Source organism: Triticum dicoccoides, chromosome 1B, assembly GCF_002162155.2.
Source record: "Triticum dicoccoides isolate Atlit2015 ecotype Zavitan chromosome 1B, WEW_v2.0, whole genome shotgun sequence".
Taxonomy (NCBI): domain Eukaryota; kingdom Viridiplantae; phylum Streptophyta; class Magnoliopsida; order Poales; family Poaceae; genus Triticum; species Triticum dicoccoides.
The window spans coordinates 452,559,039-452,575,272 of record NC_041381.1 but is presented as its reverse complement, the minus strand read 5'-3'; positions in this window follow the sequence as shown (position 1 = coordinate 452,575,272).

Sequence of the window (16,234 nt, the reverse complement as noted above, 5' to 3'; positions counted from 1 at the left end):
CATCCACTTGTTACTTTGATTGATTGGCTTCTTTTTCTTTTGCCAAGTGGATGAGCAAGAATGCCTAAGAACCTTCTCTAGCTATCTATGCTTTTCTTGTCTCAAACTCTATTCATGCTACATCACAAAATTTGATCAAGTCAGATTCAAATCACTCTGTGTGAGGAGCACTCGGAGTCCCCGATTCGTCATAGACTTAAACTTCCAAAACTTCTTTGTGCGTTTCGATCTGACCAATTCTTCCATTTCGGTCATACCGAGGTCACTAAGTCGATCTAGGTTTTCAATCTCGGTGCAACCGATTTGAAATTTTCGGTCTCACCGAGTTTCTGTAACTGTCAACAGTTATGCATCTCGGTGCCACCGAGTTGTTCCACTCGGTTCACCGACAGGGTCGGGCTATATATACTCACGGGCAAAAATTTGGAAAACTTTCTCCAAACCCCTTCGCTCGGGCATAGCTCGCTCTGCCTCCAAGGTCTCTGGATCGTCGACTTCGTCGCCAGCCGCCTCCTATCGCTGGTCTCCGCCGCCGTCAACGGAATTCAACCCCGCCGTTGCCGCTGTAGCGAGTTCATCGCCAAGCTAGGGTATGGACTCGATCATAGTGCTATCCCCGTCCGATTCCTAGCACATTGTGTTCATGATGATTCTTGCCATGATTGAAACGATTCTATCCACTCAAAACAATCCTTAGATTAGAAGTGATTTGGAAATTTAGGGTTAGGTTTCCGCCGAAACCATCTCGGACCCACCGAGTTGTAAAACTCGGTTTCACCGATTTGGCTAAGGCCATTGCACAAGTGATTCTTGGTCTGACCGAGAATTGCAAATCGGTGTGACCGAGTTCAGGACTCCGTGAAACCCTAGCAGTCTCGATGCCACCGAACTGTGACTCGGTCTGACCGAGTTCACTAGTTTAGGTTCCAAAAGCTGCTTCGGTATCACCGAGTTTACAAATCGGTTGATCCGAAATGCTTTTTGTGGAAAACTAAAACTAAGTTTTTGAATCATTCTTTTGCAAAAACCTCTATATTTTGTGATGCTCATCCATTCTATCTTATCTATATCTATTCACAGGGTCAGCAGTCAGTGTTTGCAGTATGTCAAACCAAAGTGATAGCCAGAACCAGTCAGAAGAGCAGATTCACATGAGTGAGGGCACTAGTCCCTCTAGCACCTCAGATGATGGCAGAAGGAGCACCCCAAGCAACTTGCCCAAAGCTGCCACCAGGGCCAGAAAGAAGAAAACCTCAGACTCTGAGGATGAAGACTATGTGGCAGAAGAGGATGAGGCCACTTCCAAGAAGAAAGTGCTCAAAAAGGAATATGGCACAGCTGCAACCACTAAGCCTGGTATGAAGATCAAAGTGCTTTCAAAGAGAACTCCCATGTCTAAAGCCAGAGCCTCTACTCATGTAACAGAGACATCTGATCCCAAAGAGGCTGCTGCAGAAGGGAAGAAGAGGTAGGAAAGGGTCAAGAAGACCATGGCCAGAGTTGTTGGACAGCCTTCCATGATGGAAGAGGAGGAGGAAGAAGAGGTTGCTGCACCAGCACCCAAGGCTCAAAAGCTTATGGGTGATGCTATTAGGTCAGGGGCTGCATCATCAAAGCCCAAAGAAGCACCCAAAGCTGCCTCCAAGCTCAAGACTGCACCTAAGAGGAATACCAGAAGCATACCAGCTGCTGAGAAGAACAAGGCCCCAGTGCCTGAAGTTGCTGAGGAAGAAGAAGATGAAGGACAAGTTCTGAGAAAGTTGAAACCTAAGATTCCAGACCATAATGATGCTCATCCAGTGGCTGAGAACATGAAGCTGAGGAAGGATGCAGAGCTCAGACAGTGGAGATTGTCTGATCCTTATGCAATCAGGAGAAGGACTGTTGTTGACTACAGGTTCCACACTAAGGAACAGCAGGATTTCTATGAGACTGTGTTGCTGGACAAGAAGCCTATAGTTTATGACATGAGGTGGGTGGACTGGAAATACATAAAGGAGAATGAGGAATACTATCCAGGTGTGTTTGACAGTTTCAGTGCTTGTGGAGTTGTAGACTTTGTTGGACAGAAGTTCACAAAGTGGAATGATGAGCTCATAATGCAATTCTACTCCACAACACACTTTTATCCTGATGGCAGGATAGTATGGATGTCTGAAGGTACAAGGTACCAATCAACCATTGAGGAATGGGCAACTCTGATCAATGCACCAAAGGAGAGTGAAGATGACTTGGATGTCTATGCCAAGAAGAAGAAGGGTCACAATTCTATGGCACACATGTACAAGGAGATCCCAGATAAAGCTCTTGAAACTCATAAGTTTGGATCTGTACATTTCCTTCTGTCAGGATTGCCAACCATCAACTAGATCCTAAGGCACACTCTCTTTCCCAAGTCAGGTGACCACAACATGATCAGAGGACATGCAATAAACTTGCTACACATAATTGATGTGCCTCAGAAGTTCAAGGTCATGCGCCTCATAGTTGAGACTATCAAGAGGACAGCAGCAGACCAGAAGAGAAGCTGTGGGTATGCCCCACAAATCCAGGAGCTGATTAACATCAAGATGGGCACAGGCACATACTTGTTGGATAAGGAACATTTTGCTATCTATCCAGACTTTGAGGACAACCAAGTGGTGATGAATGAAGATGAACCATCTTCAGTGCAAGCACAAGAGAAGAAGGAGAAGGCAAGGACAGAGAAGGCTACCAAGATGCCAACAATGGAAGAGGCATCTCAGTACTTTTTGAAGAGCACACAAGATCAACTAGGCTACTTGATTGCATCCACTCTGAGGATTGAGAAAGGGCTGGCCACCTTGACTCAAAACCAGGAGAGCCTGGAGAGGATCATGGAGCATAAGTTCTATGACTTGGATGTGAAGGTAACTGAGATCCAGTCTGTTGTTGAGCAGCTTCAGGATGATATGCAGGAGAGGAAGGGCAAGACAACCACAAATGCATTTGCCAGAGTGCCTAGAGCTCAGAGATCAGCTGCAGTGCCAGTGACAGACACCAGAGCCATTTCTTCTGCACCAGCTACAGCTCTAGTGCAACCAGCTCCAGCACCTACTCCTCCAGCTCCATCCACATCAACTGAAGTCTTCATCCAAGGAGCCATCTCTACACCTCCACCTGAAGATCAAGCCTGAGAGTCGATCTAGCACTATGCATTTTCTATGAACTTTTTGGTAACCTATTGCCAAAGGGGGAGAAAAATGTATAGATCATAGGCTTCAAGAGAGAGAGTTTGCTTTTGTTCTCTCTTGCTTTGGTGGTTGAACTTTATTTGCTTTTGCTTGCTTGAGATACTACTTTATTGCCTGTGTGATACAATGATGATCATGTGTTTGATCAATGGCTACATTTATGCTTATTGGATGACATTATCCCATTTATCTCTAGATGATCATTCACTTTGCTTGGTGATGAGTGCATGTATTCAATCTTTATTATTTTGAGCGCTCCACCAAGATGTATGTGACATGGAAGAGTAACCCATGAGCCTAACTCCTTGTGCATTTGCAGTCCAAAGCAAATATTAAAACTATGCACAAATTTAGGGGGAGCTCTTGCTTATCACATACTTCTCAAAGCAATGATGTTTTTCAATCTTATTATCATTTGTCGAAGCTTTGATCTATATGTTGTTATCAATTACCAAAAAGGGGGAGATTGAAAGTGCAACTATCCCTAGGTGGTTCTGGTAATTCCTAACAACATATAGCTCATAGGGCTAATACTATTTCAAGACAAATATTTCAGGAAAGCAAAATGAATGGCATGGCATGGATGAGGAAAGTGGATCACTCAAAATACTAAGGATAAAAGGATTGGCTCAAGCTCAAAAGCTCAAAACTCTATATTTTATATTTTAGTGATCCAAGATCACATTGAATCTATAGGAAAAGCCAATACTATCAAGGAGGGATGAGGTGTTGCTTAATGAGTTTCTTGCTCCATGGTGCTTAGTGATATGCTCCAAAAACCCTCAACTAATTTCTCATATCCACATATGACCCAAACCAAAAGTCAAACTCGGCCCCACCGATTCTTTCTATCCGGCGCCACTAAGTTGAGATGTCATAGCCACTGCCACAAACCCTAGGCAAATCAGTCTCACCGATAGGGATCTCGGTATCACCGAGATGGGATTGTAATCTCTCTGTTTCCCTTCGTAACGTTTCGGTCTAACCGAAGTGAGCGATCGGCCCCACCGAGATTGCAATGTAATCTCTCTGTTTCCTTTTTGTAACATTTTGGTCCCACCGAAATAAGTGAACCGGTCCCACCGAGTTTACCTGACCAACTCTCTGGTTAGCTTATTACTAAAATCGGTCTCACCGAGTTTGTGTAATCGGTATCACCGAGATTACGTTATGCCCTAACCCTAACCATATCGGTCCTACCGAGTTGCATGTCGGTCCCACCGAAAACCCTAACGGTCACTAGGTTTACTAAATCGGTCTGACCGAGTTTGTTGATTTGGTCCCACCGAGATTGGTAAATTGTGTGTAACGGTTAGATTTTGTGTGCAGTCTATATATACCCCTCCACCTCCTCTTCATTCGTGGAGAGAGCCATCAGAACAAACCTACACTTCCAACTTACCATTTCTGAGAGAGAACCACCTACTCATGTGTTGAGGCCAAGATATTCCATTCCTACCATATGAATCTTGATCTCTAGCCTTCCCCAAGTTGCTTTCCACTCAAATATTCTTTCCACCAAATCCAAATCCTATGAGAGAGAGTTGAGTGTTGGGGAGACTATCATTTGAAGCACAAGAGCAAGGAGTTCATCATCAACACACCATTTGTTACTTCTTGGAGAGTGGTGTCTCCTAGATTGGCTAGGTGTCACTTGGGAGCTCCGACAAGATTGTGGAGTTGAACCAAGGAGTTTGTAAGGGCAAGGAGATCGCCTACTTCATGAAGATCTACCGCTAGTGAGGCAAGTCCTTCGTGGGCGACGGCCATGGTGGGATAGACAAGGTTGCTTCTTCGTGGACCCTTCATGGGTGGAGCCCTCCGTGGACTCGCGCAGCCGTTACCCTTTGTGGGTTGAAGTCTCCATCAACGTGGATGTATGTTAGCACCACCTATCGGAACCACGACAAAAACATCTGTGTCTCCAATTGCGTTTGAATCCTCCAAACCCTTCCCCTTTACATTCTTGCAAGTTGCATGCTTTACTTTCTGCTGCTCATATACTCTTTGCATGTTTTCTTGAATTGTGTGAAGATTGCTTGACTTGTGCTAAGATAGTTAAAATCTGCCAAAGACTAAAATTGGGAAAAGGTTAAGTTTTTAATTGGTCAAGTAGTCTAATCACCCCCCCCCCCTCTAGACATACTTCAAGATCCTACAACGGGCTGTTCATAACATTGGCCGAAGTGTTTACGGCTTGACCTCGGTTGTCGCCGAACACTAAGCGGGGGGCTACTTGCTGGCCTCCCAACTTTAAGCTCCTATGACTAAGTGAAAGTTATAAAGCCTGCATATATGATTGCCTCGTTTCTGCCAACACAACTGCCTTCGGGCATCGAGACATCGGCTAAGGGTTGTTTTGTTATTTTGGAAACACCCTGCATAGCATCTACAAGGGGGTAGAAGCTGATGATGGGCCACTTTCAGATTATAAACGGTCGCAACGGAGGTAAAAATTTGGTTCATTTAGACCACAAAGTTTGGAAGCTTTCCCCGAACTAAATCCTCAGTATTTTCCTCCCACATTGATTGGAGCTAAGGTTTCATGATCATGCTTAGCATGACAAACCAAAGAAAGTAACGAATAGCGGGACTATTTTCTTTGGACGATGTTTCTTATGTTAAAACAATAATATAACATATCTCTCTGCATACCTTTGTTTATAAAACTGTATGGCCGGATTGCCTTGTTTGCCGTAAATCTTTGCCCTCATAAAGGCTTTAGAAAGTGGGACAAACACTCCCCGGCTACTGGCCGAGGAGGTTGAAGCCGATGGTCAATCAACAAAGTTCTGTACAAAGCGGATCCGAGCATTGATGATGTAGAGTACTTGGATACATAGAATCATTACACATAATTTGTGATTTTACTTTGGATATTGATCCTTAATTCGCTCACCCGTGCCCACATTAAGGCTCGAGGGCTACTAGGCTTCGTGCTTATTATTTGCAAATATTAAAGGGGTACATCGATCCCCTGATCTGGTGTCGCCACCCAACCAGTGTCTCGGGGGCTACTGCATTGCCTGTCCAATGCAGAAAATTTAAAGTGCAATATAGTTTTCGAGGAGATTATTATCCTCAGGTTGGTTGGCCGCACCCAACCTGAGTCTCGAGGACTTTGCACACTGCGTTTCTATTCCTATGTATGTTGCCGAGCTAGGAGTTGATCCTCAGGCCGATTTCGCGCATCGACCTGAGTCTCAGGGGCAACTAGGATCAGCGGTTTCATGTTTTCCTTCAGGTGCATCTCGGGTTTTAGACCGACGCACACACCTTGAGGGCTACTGGCTAAATATCTGGGCAGAGAATAAATTGCACCAATCAAAAAATCAGCCTACAGTCAGGGGTGTTGCACCACCTCGGAAGCAGTCCGGCATAAAGCTCGGGCGCCAATGGCTAGCTCCATAGAGGGCATTCCCGGCATTAAGCTCGGCTAAACTCCTTAAACTTTTTTGAACCAAGATGATCTATGACATCTTGGACACAGTCCGGCGTTGGAGCTTGGACATAGTCCTGCGTTGGAGCTCGGATACATTTCGGCGTTGGAGGTCGGAAGCAGTCCGACGTTGGTGCTTGGCTGCAAAAGACATCTCGGATACAGTCCAGCGTTGGAGCTTGGACACAGCTTGGTGTTGGAGCTCAGCTGCAAGAGGACACTGCTGCCCGGGAATAACTTCAAACCCGAGGTGTGGCATAAAAATAACAAGGCATTGATAAAGGCTGAAAACTTAAAGGGGCTCCTCGGATACCCGACGTGTAAACTCTTCGGATTTACTTCGGTGATCCTCAAGATCGAAGATGAGAAGATTTGTTGAACCAGTTTTCAAGACCAACGACCAAAGATGAAGAACAGTTCGGAAGAATCGAGGAGCGTCCCCAACTTGAAGACCGGTTCAGGGGGCTACTGACGGTGTCCTAGACTATGTGGGACTCACCACGTCGTCTCTCGATCAGTTGGATTGGGCCGAGGACCCCATGGCCGTATACTCATGGGCCAGTTCGGATAGTTGCCGCATACAAGGAAGATTCCACAAGACTTGGTGATCAAGACAAGGACTCCTCCCCCACCGGCATATTCGGCTAGGACTCTTGTTACCCTAGGCCTATGGTACATTATATAAACCGAGGCTAGGGTAGTCGATATATGATTATGACATTACTCATCATACCTCTAGGGTTTAGACCACAACATATGATCTCGAGGTAAATCAACTCTTGTAACCCCTATACTCATTAAAGTCAATCAAGTAGCATGTAGGGTATTATCTCACCAAGAGAGCCCGAAGCTGGGTAAAATTCCGTGTTCATGTTACCATTGATCCTAAGACGCACAGCTTGGGACCCCCTACCCGAGATCCGCTGGTTTTGACACCGCCAACGGCGGCGGCCGGAGTTCGGGCAACGACGGGTTCGGCATTGTGGTGAATGGGAGGAGGAGCTGGTGGCAGCTACGGCCTCCTGGAGCTGCACTGAGCACAGCGGTGTGCTTGGCTTCGAGCCACAGTGGCTCTAGCCATGACGCCGACGAGGCATGGCGGCGGCGAGCTTCGGCCGCGGTGGTTAGTGAGGTTAGAGGATGAAATCTACGGTGGGGAGAGAGGGGTTGGGTAGAGGAGCTCACAGTGAGGTCGTCAGTGATCTTAGCGTGCTCGGGGGCGGTTCGGGGACGGCGGAAAGTCGTCGGCGATCTCTGTGGCCGAAGGAAGAAGAATGGGGCGGGGACGACGCGTCGGGGCTCTTCTGGTCGCCTGAGACGATGAGGAGGACGAGGGTGGAATGGTGGAGCTCGAGGGCGTGTCGGAGAGGCTTGGGGATGGCTGCGGCTGCACGAGCGCTGGTCGGCGGCGACGGCTGCGCTCAGGTGAGCCCAAGGGAGAGAGCCAGGGGAGGGGAGAGGGTGCAGTGAGTGAGGGAGAGGAGCGAGGGGACACGGGGCGTCTCAGTGGAATTGCTAGAAGGCCCGGGGAGGAAGCAGGAGGTGGCCAGAGTAGCGTCGGCGCTCGCCACGCACCTGGTTGTCCTCCTGGCAGAGGAGGAAGATGACAAGAGGGGCGCTGGTGGGCTGGGCCTACCACTTGAGCCACCAGGTGGGCTACACAGGTAAGTTAGGTAGGTTTCCTTTCTTTCTAATTTTCTTCTTTTTTCTATTCTGCTATTTTGTTTCTAGATTTAGTAAAATACTAAATCACTTCATAAAATCCTGAAATAAATTTATAGGCACTGTTTGAATTATTTCCAACAGCCCCCAAGTACTTCCAGGATTATTTGGACATTTAGAAATATTTATAAGATTTAAATGTCCAAATTCAAATACTTATGAATTAACTCAAAAATCCAAAAATGACCTAAAAATATGTCCATCATTGTTGGCAGAGGTTTTCACCTTTATCAGAAATCATGAACATTTTTAAAGGCATTTTGGGTTCTTTGAAAATGATTTTATTTGAACCTAGTTGAATTCATTTGGTGCTAGGGTTTAGGCAATCCCCATTTCAAGTTTCTTTCAAAGATTAAACATGATGCACACATGAAGCTACCCTAGTGCATTGCAAGAAGCTAGGGATGTGACAACTCACCCCCACTAAACGAGAATCTCGTCCCGAGATTCAAGCGTAGGGTAAGATGAAGGGGGAACACAAACTAACACAATCTTCACGATCCAGGGTGCACTTCAGAAGAACGTTGATTCGACCACCATCATTGTCTCGAAGTCTTGCTCCAGGAACTCCTACCAACATGACAACGAGAGGGAAAGGAAATTCTAGAAGGATCGATCTTCTCGAAGATCGAGCAACTCAAGATCAACTCACGGAAGGAGACATAGAAATATCTCACGAGCTGAGACGCGAAGCACACATCCAGAGGAATGGAGTGAAGTAGATGGCGAAGGTTCACTAGGTAGACATCAATTTCAGGCTTAGGAAGGTGGTGAACGATTGTCAACGTAGCGAGGAGTTGAGTTGCCGTGATACCACAACGAGACACCTTAAGGAAAGGTGACTCGTAGTAATACCCCCTTAAATGGCAAAAAGAATCACCTTGATTTAGAGATCATCGAAACTCTCTATACCAGCCTAAGGCAGATCTCGAGCAATCGTTTGGAGAAGTTTCGGTAGAATGGCATACTCGGAATAGAATGGATGATGTGGATTACCTTGTTGATGACAACACAATGGATGATTTTGCTTATCGTCGAAAATGGATGGGACCCATGGTAGAATGGCATATTGACGGTGCAAGATGGGAACAAAATGCAAATGCTGGAAATGATTCTGGTAACTGGGAGAAACTCAATAGTAGAGAGTGATTCCACTGTTTGAAAGGTTGTAGCATAATCGAGGAAACTGAGAACAATCCCAGTTAGAACTATGATGGCACCTAGTGCTTGTGCGTGCTCTCGAGAACTTGAGCATTTCCATAATCATCAGGGTTTTACCGATATCCATGTCAAGGATCCTGGCAACACAACTTACTACCATGATGAGTATTGGTGGAGGAAGCAAATGCAAGGAGGACAACACTTTCTCAGATTTCACCTTTGCAAGACCAAGGGGACAAAATTTGGATGATCGACCGAGAGACATTTAGCACTCCGCTTCTAATGTTCTCCTTGATGTGCTAGCGCAACCCATTTATTAAAATGGTTTGGTACCTAGAATCATCAAGTAAAAGGTCAGACTTCGGGAGCACAAGAATCCATAAGGATTAGCTACGGAGGTAAATCCTACGAAATCCTCATGGGGAGGTGGCCAACTTTCTTCAATCGAGATACTATAATAATAGGTCTTCCGGCTGGGTGTGTTGGCCACGACATCCACTTTACTGGTTATCGAGAGACCAATATTGTAGTCCTTGAGAAACGTTCCAACCATCATATCTGCCTGAGATTCATATCTAGTTAATGTCAGGATAATCCAGACTCATCGAGTCTAGAAAGAAAAATGAAAGTTTGCAACACAAATCGACGAGATGACGTTGTGAGATTCTCGGGAAATGCACTATGGTAGTAAGCTCCAAAACATGAGGTGGTTCTGCTACAAACATGTGAACACGTTGTCCCAGACAAGCATGGCCACGTAGTAGTCTTATAATTAAACACTACCAAGTTCAGGTGGGGAACCATCAACGAGGATATCGAAGTCTTGTGCATTACCATGGATTAGCAGTTAACTTCTTTTCCTAGAACAAATCAATCAGTGGCTTGGTGTGCTAGGGATACATGTAGAATGAAGGTTGCAAATCTTCAGACCATAGAATACTTTTCACATATGCATGACTGACTTGGGATGATTCCAAAGGAAGCAAAAATAAACCTTCTTGAATTCATAGTGGCAACTTGCACCAAATGCACATGAATTAGAGGAAGTCACTTCATTCATCCAAGCATTTGCTTCATGAACGGGACACGAAGGTAATGCCTATATAAGTTTCCAACACTAGCTTATTGTCCAACAAAATCATGGAGAAGATAAGGATGTTGTTGATGGGCTCAACAAAAAGTCATCGAGATTTCCATATGGATGAAATACCACAATTATGTGAGCAAGGTGATAGCATTGGTCAGACCAAAAGATATAATGGTGTATGCTCGAGGGATCAACCACGAGTAAGACAACATTATGAACATCGTCGGTTCTGATTTGATTTGATGATAGCCCATACTCAAATCAATGATTGGATAAGACAATAGTGCCAACAATTGATCAGGAGGATCAATCGATGAAGGTATCATCTTTCTTCAACATACATACAAGATACCCCTTAAAATGATCTAAATCGAACAAGCTCTTATCTTCCAACTCTCCAAGTTGTTGTTTGGCTTATCCAACTAGCTCGGGGTATCCGACACAGATTCTTGGAGAAAGGGGTGGTTTACAGAAAAACCAACTTGATCACAAACTCAACATAGCGGTCAGGTGACAACCTGGTGATACTTCTGAGAAGACATTTAGAAAATCATGAACCACCTCATGTTACTAAGCTCGAGAACAATCTTGCTTTTCAGGGCAAGATGATATGACCAACAGAGCGAGGGATTGATACAATCCTAACTCATTGATCGGAGGGTGCACCGGAAATAAGGACTAGGTAGCACGATCAATCTTAGAATGATGATTCCATAACCAACACACTAAGAATGAGATTTTCGTCCATTAACCACTAAGCAACATGGTTGCTAGGGGTATTGATTTCACACATTACAATTCACTTGTCGGCATTCCGGTTGCAGCAACACAGGAACCGAGAAATGAATAATGATGGCGACAAGTATCACTACATCAGAATTCATAAGAGAGGGTGCAATTCTCATGACATTCCTGACATAAAGTGGGTAATACTTCAGGGTAGAACAGAACAAAAGCTGGATTAGTATTTGATCTGTGGAACACAACTGCTTTGACCCAATCCTGGAAATGGATAAGGTACTGGAGTTTGTTTCTCCTAGTCATTCTAGAATCGAATGGCTTGACGGACCACAAGAATAATAGGCATCGATGAGCTTGAGTGCACAACTACTCTTGACTATCAATTGATAGACGAGGGTCAGAATACAACTAAAGAGGGACAACTCAAAGGAACATACGGTTTTCTAAGTTGTGGATGCATAGATTAGTATGTCGAACCAAGTTCAACATATTTCCTCCGAATAACCCATGCAGAAAGGTTGAGCTGCTAGAGTCACAATATAAAATGGAGAACTCATCGAGAGCACTCCTGTTGTGATCTTTTGATCCAACAACTTCTGCCATAAGTAGTCCATGCTATTTGGAAGAACGATATACCATGAACCTTGAGGGCTATCTCAAAGGTTACTAATAACCTAAAGGAACTAGCAACACTATCAACATGAAGTAGGTAGGGTGAATCTTGGTTCGAAAACCCAGGAATAGAATACCTACTACTAAAATGCATCACAGGATGCTTTCGACAATGATGGCCAGAATCATCACACTGGGACACAAATCATGGCTAGATTACTAGATGATCCCCTAAGACACCTAGGGTCATAATAATAACTCCAACATATATGTCGAGGCAATAGAATACCTCAACTCAGCAATTGGTGTGATCAACCTGGCGCAAAGGAACATCAAAACTAGAGGGAAACGATTTGCAAATGCATCAGACTATTTAGAAACCTGGGATGACTCGGACAGCATAACGGCTGTAAATGCTCGAAAAGATTGAAACATACTGTAAAAATGGTGGCATAGCCACTCAGAAGCACAATATCAAGGTTTCGAGATCAACAGTTAACATATGTAAGTAGTAGGAACTGAACCGAGGCTTAAGTCCAGCAATTCTATAAGTCTACGGATTAGTAACACGTGATCCTGATAGAAAGAACAGAAAGCCTAGTTCCTTAACCCCGTAGGAAAGATATGATGACTCAGATCAGAAGGGCATAAGGTAAAGGAGTAAAAAGAGCCTTGCGTTCCATCCCACAATCAATTCCCTTATATAACTAAAGAATTTCTAGACTCAACTTCGACTAGTTTGGCTTCGTAATCCTACAGGCAGTCAGGCTCTGATACCAAAGCTGTCAGGACCCCGACTCAATGGCACACCGATCTAGCATGTAACACCTCATATCACTTTGCGGCCTCACGCACGGTATTCCCACGGGTGTCGCCTTACCAGGACCGGGACCGTTTGCGCTTTTTGGCACACGTATATGATAGTGTTGCTAGCATCCATATTACAAGGAGCCCGGGCTGACATGGCTAGTCGTGAACCCAAAGTGGCACTAACTTACAGGGACAGGCATACATGACCCAGCAATGAACGTGTCGATCATCACCGAGTGGATCCGGGCTGTAGCAATATGACGCCCCCAATTCAATTGTACACTAATCATACACCCAAACGTGTACGATCAAGATCAGGGACTCACGGGAAGATATCACAACACAACTCTAAAATAAAATAAGGCATACAAGCATTATAATACAAGCCAGGGGCCTTGAGGGCTCGAATACAAGTGCTCGATCATAGAGGAGTTAGTGGAAGCAACAATATATGAGTACAGACATAAGTTAAACAAGTTTGCCTTAAGAAGGCTAGCACAAACTAGGATACAGATCGAAAGAGGCACATGCCTCCTGCCTGGGATCCTCCTAAACTACTCCTGGTCGTCGTCAGCGGCCTGCACGTAGTAGTAGGCACCTCCAGTGTAGTAAGAGTCATCATCGATGGTGGCATCTGGCTCCTGGTCTCCGACATCTGGTTGCGACAACCAGGTAGAAGGGAAAAGGGGAAAAGAGGGAGAAAAGCAACCATGAGTACTCATCCAAAGTACTCGCAAGCAAGGAGCTACACTACATATGCATGGGTATATGTGTAAAAAGGAAATATCGGTGGACTGAACTGCAGAATGCCAGAATAAGAGGGGATAGCTAGTCCTATTGAAGAATACGCTTCTGGCAGCCTCCGTCTTGCAGCATGTAGAAGAGAGTAGATTGTAGTCCTCCAAGTAGCATCGCATAGCATAATCCTACTCGGCGATCCTCCCCTCGTCGCCCTATGGAAAAGCGATCACTGGGTTGTCTGTGGAACTTGTCTGGGTGTATTTTATTAAGTATCTAGTTCTAGTTGGCATAAGGTCAAGGTACAACTCCTGGTTGTCCTTTTACCAAGGGACACGGCTATTCGAATAGATAAACTTCCCTACATGGGTGCACCACATAACCCAACAGGCTCGATCCCATTTGGCCGGACACACTTTCCTGGGTCATGCCCGGCCTCGGAAGGTCAACACGTCGCAGCCCCACCTAGGCACAACAGAGAGGTCAGCACGTCGGTCTAAATCCTATGCGTGCAGGGGTCTAGGCCCATCGCCCATTGCACACCTGCACGTTGAAAGGGCGGCCGGTGAGCAGACCTAGCAACCTCCATTAAAAAGGAAGTTGCGTTAACGCAGTCCAACCCGGCGCGCGCCGCTCAGTCGCTGACGTCACGAAAGCTTTGGCTGATACCACGACGTCGAGTGCCCATATCTTTCCCGCGTAGTTGGTTAGTGCGTATAGGACAGTGGCCAGACTCAGATCAAATACCAAGATCTCGTTAAGTGTGTTATTATGAAGTAACCGCGGACGCCGACCAGGGCCAGGCCCACCTCTCGCCTAGGTGGTCTCAACCTGCCCTGTCGCTCCACCACAAAGTAATAGTCGGGGGCCGTCGGGAACCCAGGCCCACCTCTACCGGGATGGAGCGACCTGTCCTTCTAGCCCCCACATCGGAATCACTTGCGGGTACTCAACGAGCTGACCCGACTTTAGTCACCATCTGTATAGTATGTATATATGTATAGTATATACCCGTGATCACCTCCCAAGTGATCATGGCCCGATAGTATAGCAATGCAGACTGACAAGAATGTAGGGCCAATGATGATAAACTAGCATTCTTTACTAAGCATTTAGGATTGCGGGTAAGGTATCAACGACTGTAGCAACAATCACAAACTATGCAACAGAATAGGAGTAACCAAACAGTAACATGCTACACTACTCTAATGCAAGCAGTATAGAGAAGAATAGGCAATATCTGGTGATCAAGGGGGGCGGCTTGCCTGGTTGCTCTGGCAAGGAGGGGTCGTCAACTGCGTAGTCGAACTGGGCACCAGCAGCGGCATCGGTCTCGTAGTCTACCGGAGAGAAGAGGGGGAAGAAACAATGAATATAATGCAAACAGATGCATAACGATGCATGACATGACAAAGCGTGATGCTAGGTTTGCCCAAACGCGGTAGTAGGTGATACCGGCGAAGGGGGGAAACATCCGAGAAAGTATTCCCGGTGTTTCACATTTTCGGACAGAGGAACCGAAGGGGGAAAGTTGTGAGTTCGATAGGTTAGGGATGTGTGACAGACGAACAGGCTGTGTATCCGGATTCGTCTCGTCATTCTGAGCAACTTTCATGTAGAAAGTATTTTCATGTGAGCTACGGTTTATTTTATATGATTTTCTAAAGTTTTAAATTATTTTTAGAATTAATTTAATTCAACATTATCCAAAACAGTGTTCACTGACGTCAGCATGACGTCAGCAGTCAACAGAGGTGTTGCTGGTCAAACAGACGTGTGGGTCTAGTGGGACCCACCTGTCATACACTATTAGGTTAAACAGGGTTTAGGTTAAACTAATTACTGTTTAAATAAACTAACAGGTTAATTTGATTAATTAAATAGGATTATTTAACTTAATTATTTTAGGTAATGAATTAATTAATTAATTAAATTTATTTTTATTACTATTTTTTAAAATGTTCTGGGGTGTTGGGCCCGTTTGTCATAGGCCCATGGCCTTAACGAGCGCATGAGCTAGCGGTTACGGGGCGGGCAGCGGGCGTTGCTGGGCGACGGGCGCCAGCCCGATTGGGCATTCGTCCAGATCGAAAGGGGGCGACCACGGGCACGGCGAGGCTGCCCGCCTGAGGCGGCAGTGGCGAGGCCACCACAGGGCGGCGCGCGTTACAGGCGGTTGAAGCCAGCAGGACTCGCAGCAGCGGCGACACCGAAACAGTTAGCAATGGCAACAGAGGCAGTTAGCATCAGCAGTAGATCCGGGGAGCGGGACACGGCCGGGTGGCCGGCGCGCGTGCGGGTGCTGGTGAGCGAGGACATGGCCAAAGTGGCCGGAACATGGGAGGAGGAGTTGTCGGGGCCTCACCACGGGGCCGTGGGGTCTAGGCAGCGATGCTCGGGGAGGAAGACAGGGATGCGACGCCGGCGAGGAGGAGATCCCACGAGGGAGAGGAAGGCGACGATGGCCGCGGCGTCGTGGGCGTCGATGTCGATGGGCGACGAGCGGCGCCGGCGATGGGGCGCAGGGGGCGACGGGTTGGTGCCGGCGATGTCGAGCGGCGGGGTTGCGGCGTCGAACGAGTCCGGTGAGAGAGCTCCTGCGAGGTGGCTCCGATGACGGGCGGTGTTCTAGGTAGCAGCGGACGACGGAGGGCGGGCGCAGGGCGTCGGGGGTGACGCGGCAGGCGCGGCGAGGGGCGCTGCTGAGGG